General features: G+C 37.4%; 1 pseudogene; it reads left to right on the top strand.

The window, feature by feature from the left end:
* LOC107550450 (pre-mRNA 3' end processing protein WDR33-like) overlaps positions 1–2,501 on the top strand; it is a 6,563-nt pseudogene extending 4,062 nt beyond the window's left edge.
* Positions 2,502–5,557: the final 3,056 nt, after the last annotated feature.

The raw sequence follows: 5,557 nt of genomic DNA, 5'->3' as shown, positions 1-5,557 counted from the left end.
CAATCGTCTTTACCTTGATTGCAGTCTTCATCCATCAAAACTTTACTAGCGAGACACTGGTTATCCAGTCGCGTCTCATCTGGCCATACAGTGGTGGGATGTGTTGATATTCTGTTCAGTCTGTACTTCTCACAGCACGACGTGTGAGGACTCGCGCTCTTCAGAGACAATCACAGAATATGACGGAGCTCGTGTTAAAAAGCGAAACACACTGGAAAGAATAATTCACTGAAAACGCAACCCGAGTCTCTGTTTTCTCTGCCATCTCTGATGTAATCAGCCTGGTTTCCTGTATATTAGCGCTGTTTTGGGCGGATTGTTTGAATGCATTCGCTTACTGGATCATTGGACTGAAAACTTTCCCGGAGTTCAGCGGCTTAAAATGATCTGATCGCAAGCAGAGAAGCAACATTGGGTTAAAGGCTTAGAATAGAAATTGTGCTTCAGTAATTTTGCGTTAAATTATTTTAACGCGTTAAGAATTGTACAATTAATCGCATGCATTAACACGTTAACTTTGACAGCCCTAGTTAAAATGCATCATTTAACCCATGTACAGCCTACTCCTTTGGTTACTCTAAACCATTGCTTACCCTTTTCTTCCCTTCTTATAGTGGACTCCTGAAGGCAGGCGACTTGTAACAGGTGCCTCCAGTGGGGAGTTTACTTTATGGAATGGGCTCACATTTAACTTCGAGACAATTCTACAGGTAACCAGAGACCATATTTTAGATTTGTGGCACGCCACCCTTTCCTCACAACCTCAAAAGCTTGCTAAAAGGTCCTTATTTATTTATTTATCCTTTTTTTTTTTTCTCTCATAGGCTCATGATAGCCCTGTCAGGGCAATGACCTGGTCTCACAATGACATGTGGATGTTGACTGCAGACCATGGAGGTTACGTGAAGTACTGGCAGTCCAACATGAATAACGTCAAGATGTTCCAAGCTCACAAGGAGGCGATTAGAGAGGCCAGGTCTATACACAATCTACCATTTTCTGTAGTTAACCAAAGCCGGTTGTGCTCTGCCTTTAGGGGGTTCTCCTCAGTGCTGTTAGTTCTGATATACTCTTCCCTGTGCTGCTCAATGTTCATGTCCTTTATTATTGACACGTTTGTGTGTTGTTGTTTCAGCACTGCATTTATGTCACCTGTGGTAATCTCATCTTTTATATACATAACTACTATGTACAGAAAAGGTGTATTTTCACACTTTTAAATAAAGTATTCCCAATTATTTATATTCTAAAGTGATGACATACAGTCTAGGAAAAAAAAAATCTTAAAAAGACCCTCAGGGACTAAAGTGTTTTTGGAACGGTTTTTAGAGCCTCCATAGTGGAGGAGTTGGACACATGTCTTTGCACTGGTCTATTTGTAGGAAATGTACACAACTTTTAAGTTTCGGTTCACAATGGTTTACCAGTGAGACAGGAGCTGTGCTGCCCCTACTGGCCATCAGATTCTTTGTCACGCTTTCAGTCAGTTCCTAATAAAAATTCTGCCTCTAAATAAAGATTTCTAGGAATAAATAACTCACTTTGATACAACTCTACGGGTATAAATGCACATGGCAACATTTTCATCCACATTAAAGTCCAGGTTTATAATTCATTGCCACTCCCTTTTATTTTGGTAACTCGGACACAATAGAAGAGCATGTAACGTCATTTCTAATGCAATAAAATGCATTTCTTCTACCATATTTTTAAAAACAAAAAAAAAGGAAGCCACAAATTTACAGCCAGTGTTATCAGATCATACAAATGGCTCATGGGTTGAAGTAAAACAGACTGAAGAGAGGCTTCCGTTCACTTCAGTGTTTAAAAAAAACAAAAAACATTTATGCTTCTAAAAAAAAAAAATCGAGTGCGTAGTAAGAACGTCTGAGCACTATGGGTAATGTTTGTACTTTATGTTGTTAGGTGGAGTGATACTTCTGCCTTATTTCTGTGTAGACATAGTAAAATAATGGTGTATGTTTGAAGGTCAAAAGAGTGAGTTGGTGAACTGAGGCAGGCTCAGTTTTGCCAAATGCTTGAACCAGCTTGTGTGCCCTCTGGAAGGAAGAGCAGTCTGTGTAGGCATGATTGTATTTGAAACATACATGATTACATTTACTTATTGAACTAAAGTTATTACCTTTCATATGCTCATTCCATTTTCTGATGTTGTACAACAAGGCCCAGAATACAGAGAAATGTGCAGTCAGTGTTAAATGTCTTTCAATGCAGCTTGTTGTATTAAATATGCATTTAGGTAAGTTATGATAGGACTGTTCTGTAGAGTGAGTTGTCTGCCAAGGAGATGGATGGTTCCTTGTCAGATCCACTCAAAGGGCCCCCGCAGGGTGTAAGTTGTCCACCCCACAGAGATCTGCTATGTTATCCTTCATTGTTGATTCTCTCCCTGCTGTGTCTTCAGTTTCTCTCCTACGGATAATAAATTTGCCACTTGCTCTGATGATGGAACTGTACGCATCTGGGACTTTCTGCGCTGTCATGAGGAAAGAATTCTGAGAGGTATGTTATATAAGATGTGGAGATATTCACAATCACAAACACTTTTACACATTTAAACAACATTACACTGTCATCTGGGTTCACAAACAGTCTTCACATTACCTTTTACACACATCTGCCAACTTTACCATGGGCTGTCAGTATCAGTTTTTTGTTCCTTGTTTGTTTTTGTTTTGTGTTTGTTTTTTCTCTTTATTTTACTTTTTTTTTGGCCATTTACATGGGTCTGCAATAATATTCATTAGACCTTGTGTTTGAGATTGTAACTAATATTTGACTGATAAAGCACTGAACCTGATAAATCCTTTTTTATAATGGGATGCATGTTCTTTCTATTGAATTTTCAAATATATATATATATATAAAACTTTAAAAAATATTTGCATTTATTACAATGCTATGAAGATGAGGTGTATTGGTCCCTTTCAATACCAACAATATGTATAACCATGTAGACATGTATAACTTGACCTGTACCATTTAAAAATAAATAAATCAACCTTAACTGCACAGACATCATCACATGATAATAAACTTATTTCAAATAGAACTGAATAATAAAAATGTAATAGTAATAAAACATTTAATGTTTGTATCTTTTATATGCAATAGAGTGTGAGTAATGCAAATAATTTATGTGAGTGACTGGGTATTGAAGCTTTCTGGTAAAATAAAGATTAAAAAATATCTTGAGCTTAATACCTGTACATGTTAAGCCAGTGAAAAAAAACGCCCTGAATTCCAAACATTTAGTAAAAAATAATAATAATAAAAATATTACATTACAATCTCAATTAAGGAAGGCACAATATTGTTGTTTTGACAGTTAAAAATGTACAGACTTAGGACTATAATCAAATATACACAATATTATGTGAAAAGGGTGAAAAGCATAGGTTTGATTTACACATTGTAAGAACTTTCACATTAAATTAAATATATCTCGACACGTCAGTTTCCAAGTGCTACATGTCTTTGAGCTATGACACTGTCCCATTTGCAGTGATCTGGACTCATATCAACAATAGAAGTAGGACTTTTAGTCATGCTTTTTTATCGTTATTTTAAAAACCTGTATTGTACTGATTTGCATCAGAACAGAACACATTCTTTCAAAACAGATTTTCGCTCTTTAACTAACTTTAACTGTAGACTTTCCTCCTTTTCCTCATGTTTGTGCAAACACGTGTTCATTTATCTCAGTCAAATAAAAACACAGCTGTTAAAGGGTTAGTTCACCCAAATCGCGAAAATTAGGCCGCGTTTTACTCAACCCCGAGGCATCCTAGGTGTATATGACTTTCTTCTTTCAGATGAATCCAGTCGGAGTTCTATTAAAAATTGTCTTTGATCTTTCAAGCTCTATCATTGCAGTCAGCGGGTGTTGCATCGCTTCAGTCCAAAAGAAGTGAAATAAAAAGCGCCCATCCATAAAAACTGTCTCACACGGCTCCGGGGGGGGTGAACAAAGGCCTCCTGTAGCGAATCGATGTGTTTTTGTAAGAAAAATATCCATATTCAAAACGTAATAATCACTTTAATCTAGCTTGCGCTCACTGTTGTAAACCGAAGCAGTTCCGGGCGGATGACGTATGAGGTCAGCTTTGCGCATGCACCGCTCAGAAGTGACACACGCGGAAACACAGCGGAGAGATCAAAACAAAACAACGGTCAAGAATTAGAAGTACAAAACGAGGATTTGTAAAGAAGAATGTCAAAGGATTTCGATATAAGCCAAGAGGAGACTGGTTTTCCTTTGCTAAAGTAAGGAAACTTTGCTTCCTTTGATCCTGTAAACAAACGTTGGTTTTCACGAGACTCACCGGCGCATGCGCAACGTTGACCTCATACGTCATGCTCCTGGAACTGCTTCTGTGTACAACTGTTGGGCAAGCTAGATTAAAGTGATTAAGTTTTGAATATGGATATTTTTCTTACAAAAACACATCAATTCGCTACAGGAGTCCTTTTTTCCCCCCCCGGAGCTGTGTGAGACATTTTTTTTTTATGGATGGGCGCTTTTTATTTAAGTTCTTTTGGACTGAAGCAATGCAACACCCGCTGACTGCAATAATAGAGCTTGAAAGATCAAAGACGACTTTTAATATAACTCCGACTGGATTCGTCTGAAAGAAGAAAGTTATATATACCTAGGATGCCTCAGGGGTGAGTAAAACGCAGCCTAATTTTCATTTTTGGGTGAACCAACCCTTTAAGGATTCATGCAGCTTAACCTAGACATTAAGAATAACAGTCTCATGCTCGCTTAATTGTTTTTGTGACAATCAATTGCACAATGTGCCCTTTAAAATAATGCCACCTTTATTTGTTAGTAGAAGTGTCCCACTTCTCAATATGCTTTTTTGAGATTTATGATTTTTCAGTGGCATTAGAAATGGAGTTTGATCCAACATAATTTTTGTTCTGGCTGTTATTTACCTTGTCTTTGCTCATTATAGAATTGTAATCAAATTATATAGCATGCGTATGATCTATATTATGTAATGCAAAATTTATGATCAAACGTTAAAAAAGGTGTTACTCTAACATAATGTTCCTCTGAAATAAGAAAGAAAAATGTGTGCAAATACACTGTTTCTCTTTTATTGTCACACACTCATTCAAACTTGCATGTGTTTCCAGGTCACGGAGCAGATGTGAAGTGTGTCGATTGGCATCCCACGAAGGGCTTGGTGGTGTCCGGCAGCAAAGACAGCCAGCAACCTATTAAATTTTGGGACCCAAAGACTGGACAAAGTTTGGCAACACTGTAAGTAAGCAGACCCCTGTAAAACAGAAAAATATTGTAATCTTTGTTGCCCATGCCCAAATGGGTTGACAGGTGTTAACAGACGTAGTAAACCATTTAACAACAAAAAAATTTGCTGCATTGCAAATCTTGGTTTGAGTTTGAGTACTTAATCAAGTAAGACAGATTAAGAAGGGCTACTAATTTTACAGTTGTGTTTTGTTCTCAGACATGCACATAAAAACACAGTCATGGAGGTGAAGTGGAACCTCAATGGCAACTGGC

Source organism: Sinocyclocheilus grahami, unplaced genomic scaffold (assembly GCF_001515645.1).
Source record: "Sinocyclocheilus grahami isolate Dianchi unplaced genomic scaffold, SAMN03320097.WGS_v1.1 scaffold398.1, whole genome shotgun sequence".
NCBI classification, from domain to species: Eukaryota; Metazoa; Chordata; class Actinopteri; order Cypriniformes; family Cyprinidae; genus Sinocyclocheilus; species Sinocyclocheilus grahami.
This window is presented reverse-complemented; position numbering and strand designations above follow the sequence as displayed.